The sequence below is a fragment of the Varroa jacobsoni genome, unplaced genomic scaffold, assembly GCF_002532875.2.
Source record: "Varroa jacobsoni isolate VJ856 unplaced genomic scaffold, vjacob_1.0 contig00310, whole genome shotgun sequence".
In the NCBI taxonomy this organism is placed as follows: domain Eukaryota; kingdom Metazoa; phylum Arthropoda; class Arachnida; order Mesostigmata; family Varroidae; genus Varroa; species Varroa jacobsoni.
Window position 1 is genome coordinate 114177 of NW_019214447.1, and position 13680 is coordinate 127856.

Sequence of the window (13680 nt, forward strand, 5' to 3'; positions counted from 1 at the left end):
TATTAGTCGACTCCATGCGGATGTGTTGTTAATACGTAACTATCGGTCATCCACTAGTTTGCGCGTCGGTGGTTGACTGGTAAACGATCGTTGCGCTATTACCAGCACTACCGTTACTGCTGATTTATTCTGTCGCGCAACGCTGCCAGCTGTGTGGCGGCAAATGTGTCTAACGTGACTCTGACGCGTCTGACCTTGACGTCGTTGGGGGCATTAACCATTCGCGCTAACCAATGGCTGCTGCCGGGTCGTCGTTACAGACAACGTATCCCGCTCCGCTCTGAAGATGATGCTGTTACAAGCATTCTGCTACGCCGGCATCGTCGTTGTCAGGACTGTTTCATCTGTTGCTAGTCAGCTTCACGGCCGGGTGCACCGTCGGCAACGGCAACGCTGTCGCTCGTCCCTAATGTGTGTGTGCCGCCATCGTTGCTTTAGCAACGCCGCTGACGCGCGCTGTCAGATGTCTGTCCGCTGCTGGTTTAGTCCGTCGAGCTCCGTTGCGCTGCTTTGCGCGAACTGAGGAAGCAACTAACCAGAAACCGGCGGCCAGTCAGTACGAAGTGTCCTCGCGGTCCACCAGCTACTAAGCGAGTGAGTTGACGGTGGCGGCGGCGGCGGCGGCACGGCCATGGCGTGCCCGACGTTGCTTACGTTCGGGTGGACGGTCGGTCCTTTGGAGAATCAGCTACTACAAGAATTGCGCTGTAGGCTATCTATTCGAACAGACGCTTGTAAAAGCGGACGAGGGAGAGCAGGAAAAAAGCGGGAATCAACGGAAGAAATTGGTACGAATATACATAGAGGGTGAAAGAATAGAGTGAGTAGGGCTACATTCACGGTCCCAATTACCACGCGCTGTTACCCGCTATCGGCGTCAGCCGGTGTCGCTGCCGCCGTCAGCCGCCGTCGTTGCCGCCGTCTTACCTGCTGCTCTTCTTTGCGCCATCCATTCGGCTTAGTCACTTACGACGCTGTCACTTTTTGGCGCGCTTCTTTTGCCGCCAGTAATTGCCGTCGAAGACGCACAGCAGTGGCGCAGGATATGACGACGTTTGCTTTGGAGGCATTTGCGCGCGCTTACGCGCGCGCGCGCGCGGAGCAATCGACGCCACCCAGTCAGGATGGCATGCTGTTATTGTTGGCTCCGATTCTATAACTGCTACTTTGAAGCACACGATCGCAAAATGACGGAGCGGCCGAGAAATTACGCAGCGGAGTCGTTGCCATTACATGGTTGGTTATGATATCACTATTATATAGGTATATATACATATATATCTGTATATATAGGTATAATAGATTCGTTTTCTTTAGACCGAATTGAGAGTGATCGGTTAGTGCGTATAGCAGCTGACTATCCATTGGTTTCACGTTCCACGGACGTGGACCGAAGGCGGCGCCAGCAGCAAAAACCAACCTACGCACAAATAGGTCGCTGCTCATTGCCATTACGTTATTAAGATGCTGCCGATAGGGAGGGAGGACGTGTGACGCTGACGCGCGCGTATTTTCCTTCTTTATCCGTTCTCGGGCGCGCTTTCCTCCGAAACGCTACTAACAGAATAATAGTGATAATACTACTTGCAAGCCGCCGGTGAAACCATTAAATTGCTCCGCTTGTTGTTGTCCCGCTTCTTTTTCAGGATCCCGCACGTAAGGTGAGCGTTGTCGACAACTGCTGGCTGACGGCATCCCTCTCAAGCAGCTTAAAGACAGATCCGCCGACGCGGCGGATCTGACAACCATCACAGGGCAGAGCGGCAAAATGTCCGTTCTCGTGCGGCCATATGCCCGTCACGGTGCGACACACTGGACCACGGCATGGTGTAGCGTGACACGTCAAAGTAAGTGACGCGTGGGGAAGGCGTTCGTTTCAATCTTGAATAGTGTCCATCGCTATGGTGAAACAAAATGAATGAGTCGGCATCATAACGGTACATTATAGTTACCGCCGGAAAAAATAGCAAATATTGCGGGTGCGTTTTATCAATTCGAATATTATCACTATTTTCCTGCTCATAATCTATCTAAAATATGATTATCCTGACTTTTGCGCCACGTGGGGGGAGGTGTAGGCCTTTGAAGGGAAGTTTAGATACACTACTATCAAGAACTACATCTCATCTATCGACAAACTTACCGATTCGAAACCAGCCAAATACGAGCGGAGTCTAAGGTCATAGGTAAGCAGACAGTCGCAATTGGCTTAAAAGAGCAAAAAAAAAAAAAAAAAAACAAGAAAAATTGCTTAACGATGAGGGGTATTTTACTGGTTGTGGTGATGAATATCATTGAACACTTTCGTAATGTCTCTATTTTGCTTTCACGGTAAGCGAACATATGAGTGAGACGGTATGAAACAAACTTCGGGCCTTGTTTCTGGCGAATTAAAACGAAGCAAAACATCACGCCTATAGAGAGGCCCCAAACTTGTTTATCTGCTCCTTAACTTTCACAGTCATGAGGCAGCTGTTGGTGGTGTTGTCGCCCGCGAAACAATGCCGTTCTTTCCAACCGATGTTGGTGCCAGTCCTTGTCTTTTCATTACTAACGTCAATGGTAGGAACAGCAGTGACATCGTAGCAACATCCGAGAATACAACAAACTACAGCAGTTTAGCAACGACATCAAGCAGGTTTTACATAGCTTACATTCTGCTTTAATACAGAGATACAAGACGCTGGGCGAAAACTTCTAGATTCATCAAGCATGAAGTTAAGCTAAATACTGGCAGAGGCGATGGCGACGCTGCCCGCTACGATGGCCAGTTAGCAGTACTGGCAAGATAAGATATATTGATCACCTGGGACCGATCGATCGATCGACCGACCGACGAAGATGTCGGCGCTCTATTTCTTTCGACACCATTGAATCGTCGCAATAGAAGCAAAAACAAAAACTTCCGCTTGTAGATCGGTCGCTTAAATGTGCGACTCCCTTGCCGTACCATCAGAGCAACGAGCGTCCGACGTTACGCAGACATGGCTAAACGCTACCAGAAAACAAATCAATGAATTTGAAGCAGCAAATCCACCACCTCAGAGTCTTTAACGAGAAATAAATATGTGGACAGCGGGGGGGACGTTGAGTTAGTATTGTGTGAATTGTGCATATAGCTATTCTACACATTAAAGAAAAAAACGACCGTAATGGAAACGATAATGTAGCGGCACTAGTGCTAGTACAAAGGCAAATGGGAAAATAATGGAAAGATGATAAAAAAAAAAAAAAAAAAAACAGAACAGCAGATTACCGAATGCTCTATTACTGTTAGCTTCTTGGGGGTACCTTTGTTTACGAAACAGATTTCCTAATGATGTACATTTTAGTCAATACATATATCGCTCTGTCTGTGACGCATGGTTATAGGATAAACGCTCTAGATAATACCGATTCTCACTATTTTTCGTCACTTGTTACGACGAACTTGTCAGACAGCGATCAGCCGCGGTTTGATCGGGCGACTGATCGATCGGTCGCTCTGAGTTATGATCGCCCAGCCGCGACGATGGCCACTTAGAGTATTCAAAGACGACCGACTATCTGAACCGCGCACAATTCATAGCGAGACTGTGCGATTAGGGAGAGTTCGTCTGCCCTTCTTTTGTTGCAAAATACGACCAAAACTCTGATCGATCAACAAGCTGATACGAGCTTACAACTCATATTACTGAATTTTATAAGTATGACGGATATTCCTGATTATAATCCTGAAGTATCCATAAGTAACTTATACTACAGTTAACATTATTAGTCAATAGAACTATTGATGAATCCACAGCTCAAGTCTGAGCGGTTAACCGCGAGCATTTGTCTAAACGAGCGTCATGCAGCACCTTGAAGGTACTCAGAGTCAATCTACCCACGAATACACGCCAAATATATACAAATGATCAACGAACGCTATCTGGGACATGGTCAGTGATGAAAAGCTCGACTACGGATTGAAACATGGCGCAATCGTTGTCAGTGACCACAGTTCGAGTAAGATTGTTCTATCATCAGATTCGAATTCAACCGTACCTGATCATCCATAGGTTGACGGGAGACATCGTCCTAGCGGAGGCAGTTTGCTTTCCAGCAGAACATTGCTATTAAACATTTTTCTTTGTTTATATATTACATTAAATTTAAGTAATTTCATTTCATGGGACCAGTATAGATCAGAGAGAAGATTCATTACATTTACTGGGCTTGTAAAGGTATCAATGCTTTCATCAATAGGTTCAAAAAATCGAATATCTTGTGTACGGATAACAATAATATAGCTATTGCACCCACTAAAATTAGAGATAAAAGTGCCTCTAAAGTAAATAATCGGTGAATGCGATCGATAGTGCGTAGTTTTTATCCCCTACCAGAACGTATCATCTGGAAACGGCAAACATCGAACAAAAGGCAAAAACCATTCCGAGGATAGCACGTTTTTAGTCGAGGGTAAAGTTTGTGTACACACACATAGACACACCAGCATACACGTGCAGGTACACACACAGACACAGGTGTGGGGCATGGTGTCGTTCTTGGCACAGCTTTGGACTTGTATTTTTGAGCTTTTCTTTGAGCGATATTAGTTTTCGCTATATGACAAATGTTCTTACAGTTCTTCTAGCTCATAACTTGCATTTCGCTCTTCATGCAGAATCAAACATGACGTGCTCAATAAATGACAAAGCCCATATGTATTACGCAATTGAGCTCCAAACGCAAGGTGAAAACCCTTCTTTTTCAAGCAAAACAGATTACGATATAGTTCGACTATAAAGAGAGGCGTTCCGATCGCAATATATATATATATATATCCTGAAATGTGCTTGTTCTATAAGGTACAACCTTACATATTCCACAGGAGCCTGGATGTCCCCGGAAGAGCAGGTGAAGTCCGTTTCTACCCGAGGAACATCCTTGACAATGGGTTGTCAGGGAAGTATAGTGGGATCGTTCTCAGAACCTGCGTATCATAGTTCTGGAATCGTGAGAACTAGTGATTTCAATGTCCCGAACTCTCGCTCACTATTTAGAATCGTATAAAGCTTTGTACTGTAAAGAAAACTATTTAAGTATATTTTTAGAGCACTGAATAAGGTAATTTGTTACTGTCCTGCCCGCGGTTTAGCGGTAAAGGCACGGGAATCGTAGCGCGAGCCCGCCCGCCCGTCGTTCCTCGCTTGCGTCATGGGGCCTTCACTAAGGCCAATGAGTTGCTGCTTGTTTGTCAATTTCGCGCGCAATGCTTCAATCAGTTGTGCCATATGTTTCTTGCATATGTAGCCGTACAGGCCGACTACCTGCGATATCAGGTTTGTTTTCAAGTCGACGATAGCCACAAATGCTAAAAAAAAAATCATAAATGTTGTCTACCCACGCAAGAGCGAAGAACTGTGTATCTATATATAGGTGACCGTCGTACAAGATTTCATAGTGAAGAACCAACCAGCTAATCAGTTCTTTACAATGCGAGTCTCTGTGCATTTACTTAGCATCTACTAAGACAGCTCCACTTAATCGTGTTGTCGCTGGCTGCAACAGCTGCAGACGAGGCGCCGCAACGCAGAACGTGCCGCCAACGGCAACAGCTGTGGCCTCGTGAGGGAGCGATAGAAAAGCTCTTTGAGAAGACGTCAACGCCCTCTCGATGGTGACCATAACGACCGCCAGCACGATTAGTGCGATTCGCTTGTGGAAAGGTGGTTGGCTTCGGTCGGGGAAGTCCGTTGCGCACGTCAAGGACTACTTCAATCGACTCGCTGTCCGTGGCTCCGCCAGCGAGCGTTTTCGTACCCTCGCTTTTCCTGGCATCGTTGTGGCAGCCTCCTCGCTCGTCAATCCATGTCATCCCCATCGAAAGAAAGCCAAACTTCTTCTTTCTCTCTAATTCTCATTATTCGTTGCTAACCAAGACGACGGTGAACGTCCCTACTGTGCTGTAGGTTCATCGGCCAGCATTTACCTAACTGGTTGGTGCGCAGCGTATACGTCCTCCGTGTTCTCCCGTGGCCTTCGTCGCATCATCACCATCGTCATAATCATCACTGGGCGTATGAATAGAAAACTTGTCGTCGCTTCGGCTGGGAACCGTCGACGTCAGTCAGCAGTCGTGAAGGTACCGCTGTGCTCGATGGTCGGAAAGAGTGCAAAATGGATCGGTTGCCATGAGTGGGAAGCTATAGCACGGTCTCTAAGTATCGCGATTGCAGGCATCTATCTACGCATTGGCTGGCTGTGCTTCCTTTCGACTTCTATCGTCTACGGTGACTGTGCAAGATCGGCACTGGTACACTTCGACTTTGTGACGCACTCGTTTCTGAATACACTGCTGCCTTTTCGATCGTCAACTCGACACGTTACTGTGCTTGCCTTACAACAGCGGTAAGCATCGGACAGCTATCTATCGATCGATCGACCGACTCCATTGTTAATAATTTACAGACGGCAAGAACAATAACAAAAAACTCATTAATGAGCCGCTGTTTGTGATGCGCGGTCGGCAAGTACTATTAGAAATAAAACAGGCGACCATTATCGCTATTCCTGCTTCGCTAATTTCGCACCGATATGGCGTTCGCCGTCACCGATTTGTATTGCCCGCGCTCCGCCAAAACGAAGCAGACGATTAGAATATCAGCAGGAGGATTAATTATAGTTTCGATCTGTATGTGGCTCGACGATTGTGTGATTATTGTTATAAATTTCTTGTAGATTCGAAGACGCCACTATCGACCGTCGGCCGTACGCCATTGTTAAGCCTATTTTCACTCACACTCCCGCTGGCTTGAGTCGCTAAGCTATATCAAGCGAAAGCCTAGTAACAACACGAAGAGTCCAATTGAAATTGCGCAATAACAGTCGCATAAAGGTCGTCCGTTCTAGTATCATCATAAAACGAGTAAAAAAAAAAATTCAGCGTATCACTACCTAACACGTTTGCGTTGTTCATTTTGTACGCTATTCTTTTTGCCTGTTCGACACCATCCGACGTTACACCAAGCGACGGATTAAGAGAAAAATTGCAATGGATAGGTATGTTTCATTATTTTACCAGTCGCGTACGGTTTCAGAGTAATTTTATTCTGGGGCGACGACATAGTGACAATGACGCTAAGTTATATAGGTAGACGGGCCAGTGTCAGTCGAATCTGTACAATCTTTAATCGTCTATCTCTCATAGGCGTAATAAATGTTCGATATAGTTGCGTCGAACGCTAACCTTGGGAAGGCCTGCCATCACTCTACCACTACGACTATCATCAACATCATCCTTGCAAGCTGTTGTGTCGTTGTTCGACCGAAGTCATACGTCATTTCAGTTATTATTTTTGCCTGTCGAATTTTCTGAATGACCCAAACGACGATCTTCTGTCCGTCTCCTATCGCTATTCTATACTATAGTATATAAGTATCACCTATATTTGTAATGGATTAGGAAAGCATTGTTTTTTAAAGTTTCTTTATACTTTCGTGGTGCCCCTGGTCAGGTCTGCAGAAACGCTACGATTGTACGCGGTCATTAACAAACAGACTGGTATTTACGGATGCGCAGAACGGCCAACAAAATGTTAGGAAGGAAGGTTATTGGCCTCTTCTCGGCCTCAAGCGACGAGCTAATGTCAATGTAGTATCAGTACTTAGCGCGCAAATGTAAGTACTTGTGTTGATCTAGTCTCTGTTACTACGACTGATGCGAGATGCGTTTCGGCTTTTGGCACACGCTCCTTTAAGCAGCTTTCGACTTTTGACTTGCAGTCAGATTAGCATCGTGATAATGGTGCTCGCGTACTTATTTGATCAGCAATCCTGGATATTTGTTTATTTCCAAAAGCTTCTGTTTTGATTGTCAACACTTTTCCTGAATTTGGCCATTTTTTTAACAATAAACTGTATTACTGTGCTTTAATTTCTGATAAGTGTTTAGGTACCACTCGTTAGACACACATGGGCGGCACGTTCTGAATCACATCTATGATAAAGCGCGGAGCAGAAAAGTAACGAGAACCTATTTGAAATGAGATATTCGTATTGTCTCTTATGTCACACACAAAGCAAGACATATAATTCTCGATACAATAGCCTATCTGTTAGATCTGTATAGTCTGTTAGATATATATCGGTAGCTCGAACTCTATTTCCGAACCGATAGGAATGATACTGCAGGTGTCTGTTTCCGGTCTTTCGAAACCGCAGTTTATTTTTGTCGACATAGACACAGCCCCTTCCGTTTCGTATAATGGTTGCCATGCTATATACGCACGTAAGTAACCCTCAGACGACGTCATGAACGCTTCTGGCGCCTTTACTCCGTTTAAATGTCGGAGCTAACTGGATATTTTCGGGATATTCAGCGCGTTTTAGGGCTACGTCAAGATAACCGCTAAAGATATTCCGCACGAAATGCTCTCTGACTCGTAATCATAGAAAACTTCTTTTTTCAAAGCGCTAATTCTAGAGCAGCGACATCATGTATAACCGCTCGTGTGTATGTGTGTGTGTGTGTGTGTGTGTGTGAGCGTGTGCGTGTGTGTGTTTGTTTCTCTGCAAAGATAGTGTGACCCTCCCACTCATAGGCATTGACTTATCGACTCTTTCTGGAATTTGAGACGGCCACTTTGACACAGGATCAAACGTAAGTGGTCAACCACAGTGTACCTACTGCACAGATAGTCCCTGAGCGTTCTTCGTCGAGTCTACGCTAACAGGCCTTTAGCAGCCGGTAAGCTCCGCTTAGAGGCGGTGTCGCTGTTATCTGTCCTAGCCCTTCAGAGCCTGCAGGCTCGAACAGGGGCAGGCTTTCGTTCTGCTTTTGACTTAGTGAAAGACAAAAGACACACTTTGCAGAGGCGCACTTACACGGCCCACCAACACGCGGCTCAAGGTACGCAAACATGCATATACTCTAGAGAGAATAATGCTTCAACAGAGCTCGATAGAAGTATCAACACTAATACTCAATCAAGCTCGGCCCAGAGGAGTAGATCAGGTAAAGATAGCTGGTTGAATTTTTGGCAGGGCTGAAGAGAAAGTAGGTATCTGTTGAAAAACGAAGATAGCAGACGACGCGACGCTTCTGCTGCATATCGTACGTTCGTATGTCGACTGCTGTTGGCTGGACTCGCTACACTGTATCCGTTCAGCGACATCATTTTCACATCAGGGTAGATCAAGTCACGTATGCAGCAGTCGTCATCGCTAGCGGAAACAAACTGTTCCGCAAAGCTCCCGCCGATTCAAACCGTTTGCCCGTAGAGGCTGACTGCGATGATACTACCGCTACAGTGGGCTGTTTTGGGTTGCCACAGAAGCCAAGTCACTTTTCCTGTCGAGAAACTGACAAAGAGGGGGAAGAGGAGACACGACGGGACGGAACGTAAACAGTCCAGCGCGACGTCAAGTGGCAAGACTCTCCCGAGGTTTTGAGGCTGAGGTTGACTGAATCAATTACTTGATAGCTATTACATTATATATCAACAGACGGAAAAATGTTGGATCGGTAGGCATAGTTTAGTCGGATATTTTTCTGCCGAGAGAGATCAGCGGATACCAATGGGTAATGATGCGTTATTGGCTGATTGGTAGTGTCACTTATTGGCCAGTTTATTCGTCTTGAGGTTCACATTATATGGGATTCAGATCAGCAATAAGTAGGTTATTACTCTTATGTCAATTATTAAAATCTATTTTTGAAATTCGAAGAAGAAATTTGAGAATTAAATTAAGGTGTTGCCATTCTTTGCGTCCATGGAAAGCGACCCATCGGGCAGCCGTTGACGTATCGTCACGCAGACGACAATTGACAGTCTGAACATGTGGCGCTGTTTACAACATTAGCTTATGGCAATTAGACGCTTGATGCTAGTCATACAGTTTGTTTCTATTGCTGGAAAAAGTTCAATCAGGAGTGGGTTTTATTCACCTGTGCAGCTGTGAGCGCACATTCTGTATTTTGGTGTTTTTTTTTTTCCCCATATAAAAATACAGCATGATTGCAGGAAGGGGACGTATGATGAGCGATGGATAAAGAGAACAAATAAAAAATCTCTGTTTATTACCGTTAGTGGAACTTCGATCTCTAATAGAACTTGCTTCGTCTACGTCCTAAATCAGTTTATTGTCACTTCATTACGCTTGGCCAGGATGTTTCTGCCACTGATTTGAATCGGATTCTCTGATTCGTTATCATTGTTGCTACTGCGCTTGCCGACCTGTGACTTCATCGATACATCATCAGAAGTAACGTTATTCGCTGTTTTTTCTGCCTTTGCCATTAGCTATCATCACACAACGGCTGCAGCATCTGACACGTGATCCAGGCGGTTTAGGCTCGAAACTAGGACCTCGTCTCAAACTTAGTTTAATACTATTCGACTAGGTCTCGTGTGTGTTTGCTTTTTCGTTACGATGTTCTTATTTAGTTGCCGTTGTTATTCCTGCCGCGTTGGCGCATCGCTAACCTTTCATTCTGTTTTTATCGCATCGGATCGCACCGTTCTATATTTTGTTATCGTTCCTTAATCCCATGATTGACTCGTTTCGTTTTCCTGATGCCCAATTCCACGACTTTTATTTCGACCCGCGATAGATTTCATAGGTTATTGCTAGCTCCGGTTCCTCCTTTTCTTAGCCTCGACTTTTTATATACTTTATATATTTTTATTCTCTTTGTTCTGCCCTTTCCGATCGTTTACTTTGTCCTCGCTAGAGATTCGGTGTTGTTTTATGCGCTGCGTACTTTTCGCTTGTCCCATTTTCGCCTTTCTTTTTTGTTACACGTTTTTAGCATCGTCGTTGTTCAGCCGCAGGATACGAAGCAGTCTCAGATCGTCAGAGCTTTTTCAGACAGCATGATATTATGTGCAGATATACTCTTGTAGAAAAGCTGGCTGGCGTTGCCATAGAAATAATACTACCCTCCCGACGAAGTGTTGTGATGGGCAAAGAAGGCAGTAACATGGGCGAAGGCCCTTCGTTCTGTTAAGCGTTACAGCGACGCTGATTCGAACAGCCGCAGAGATACGCGCTTCAAGGAATGCTTGCTGCCAACCGTTGCTGGCGTGCCTGCTTCGTTCTCCCAGATTCTCGTTCACGGTGCGCGATAACGACCTTGAGAGGCTCGCCTGCGCTGCCGAATGGACGAAACGAACACGTAGATCTGTCTACGTAGATCAGACGTCTCCCTCCGTCCAAACGGAGAAGATCGTAGCCGTGCGGCCGCTGGCTTTACGGGTTGACTGTTGGCTGTGTGATTCGTTGGCTCTATAATTGTATCTGTTTGAGCCAAGAACGAAGATCACCATCAGACAACCGTTACCACTATCGTCATCGTATCATTTGACGTAAGTATCATACGCTCCTTCGTAAGCTGGCGCCTCTTAACGCGTAATAATATGATTATTATTTTTTAATTTACTATTATTATCAATTTGTGTCAACTTTATATCAACGAAGCTAGCCATATATGTACGATGTGATATCGATTTGGCTTTTGCTATTTGCAGATTTGCTTAGTCTTGTTTCTAGACATCGCGTACCTTTACAGTAGTCATTCTTTTAATTGATCATAGCGGACCAATGAAGTACTCTTATATATGAGTACTTCATTGGTCCGCTAGTTTCGAGAGGTTAATTTCTTTGCAAACAGCGTAACATGACATATAGATGTCCATGACCAGGTATGGGGGGGGGGAGGGGGAGAAGGAAATGCAATATAGCGTATGAGTGTGGAAACGCGCTTATTTCATCCATCTAGGCGAAGTCTGACGGAGAAACGGAGTTTTGTTTAGCAAGATACACGGCTGTAATGGCGTAACTGTGTGACAGAGTACGCATTGCGCGTGCAGAAGCCTCACGTATGTGCTTTGAGCTAGTCGAATTGGGCCCACAAATACATATTATTTATTCTATATATATCTTTGTGACCAAATGCATGTATCTAACCGAAAGTATAATCAGTGCGTGTGTGTTCGCCTGTGCACGTTTCTTATCATTAAAGCTCTGCTACAATGACGCCTTTCAGTTGACAGGTGGGTGGACCGTGGATGGATCAGGCCGTTTTCTATCCTGTAATAACTTTTCCTTACCACGTTACCTACTGATATCGCGAGCGAATTGGCAATGCACTACATAGGCATTGCCTTTTTGCGCTATGGCAAGATTGGCGCGCTGACTGCCTTAGCGAAACTTTAATAAATTCCTCAGATAGTCCACTGCCAAAACAGCAATAAGCATACATTGTCGAAAAAAAAACAAGGTCCATATTTTTTGCTCTCTCGTATCGGCAGTCGCGTGGTGACGGCGCTGTCGGTAGCGCTGCTGGTGCTTCCGCCATGCCATTTTTGCAGGTATCCAGCTTGGCTTGCCTACCCGCACGTTTCGCAAGGCGAACCGTGAAGCTTTTGTCTGCGCTAAGCACCGCAATCATCATGATGCGACAGCCAATGCCACGGCTGCGGACCGACAAACCGAAATCAGCTACAGCAGCCGCAGCAGCAGTATAAGGAAAAGGCGGTTTTGGCTTTTCTCCTTTATTTCAGGTTACCTCTCTTCTATCGTCGTCCATACTTGCCGATACTTGCTTCTGCCGCTAGTTTCGTTTCAGCTGTTCGCGCGTCAGGCTAAATAGAACTATGGTGACTCAAATTGTTAGCAGACGTGGGGTGTCTGACGTTACGAGCTAACACGGAAATTTCATTGACGACCACTGTGGCGGCAGTCGCTACGACAACGACATCCGCGGAGTCCTTGGACGGTAGTCAAATGATGATGCTCGTAACGAACAAACAGAGGCGTCCGCCTCTATATACGTTTGGTTTTGTCTGCTGTTTTCTGCAAAAATCAACTAACTGTTTGTTTGTTATAGGTGCTGTTCTAACAAAGGCAATGGCATATTAGAATCTATAGCCCGTTCCTGATGAGGGTAGCGTACCGCCGATGCTTCCCTCAAAAATAATATGTTCACACATGCAGGCATATAAACACAGACCGAAAGCCATACATACATCAATACCAAAACATACTGAAATACAGACTGGTACCGCCATAAAAACACCGTTCAGTTCCCTGACGAGACAAAAAGTTCATTGAGTGTGATACTGCTGCCGCCGCTGCTGCTAGCCGCTGGCGCTCACGAAGATTTAGTCTTCTGTGAGCACTTCCTGACTGGGTAGGATCATTGTCATCAGTGGTGAGTCGTCGAATACTAGTAGCAGTCGATTACTGGCATTCTTCTGTATCTATCGCGTTCAGCTGCCATGTAACGCTTATAGCATTAGCAGATAATAGAGCGCACAACTGCGCGTCATCCGAATCTCATTCACAATGGTGTGGTCAGTATGGCATCATTTGCCACAGCTAAGGAGGGTTAGACCTTCAGAATCGTTCCTTGTTGACGACTTCACCAATGTATTCATTGACAGAATCAAACACCACAGTTTTAAGTGAAAGCAAATACCTAGAAAATAGATAGGCACCCAACCAGGCTAATAATGTTACCTGAGTTCACAGTTACAAGCCACTCGTACTTTAGCAATACCCTACTCAAAAACGTATACATCACAGGCATAGTACAGCGTATTGATTTCTCACCCCAATGTTTTACGATTGGGCCACTTTGCGAAACCCAGAACACCAGCCCGAATGACATTGATTTGCTTTACACAACATTATTTTTGGCCGCATTCCCTATTT

At 45.4% G+C, this 13680-nt stretch overlaps 1 long non-coding RNA gene across 3 annotated transcripts in view; it reads left to right on the top strand.

Annotated features, from left to right (window-relative positions):
• LOC111271069 (uncharacterized) overlaps positions 1–7891 on the top strand; it is a 41065-nt gene extending 33174 nt beyond the window's left edge. Inside the window, exons 3-5 of one of the 3 annotated variants that reach the window (XR_002686632.2) lie at positions 1647–1847; positions 4853–5303; positions 5484–7891. This is a non-coding gene — a long non-coding RNA (uncharacterized LOC111271069). Of the gene's footprint in view, positions 1–769; positions 1237–1646; positions 1848–4852 lie in introns of those variants that run through there. The other 2 variants (XR_002686633.2, XR_002686631.2) reach the window with 2 other exon arrangements.
• The last annotated feature ends 5789 nt before the right edge of the window (positions 7892–13680 follow it).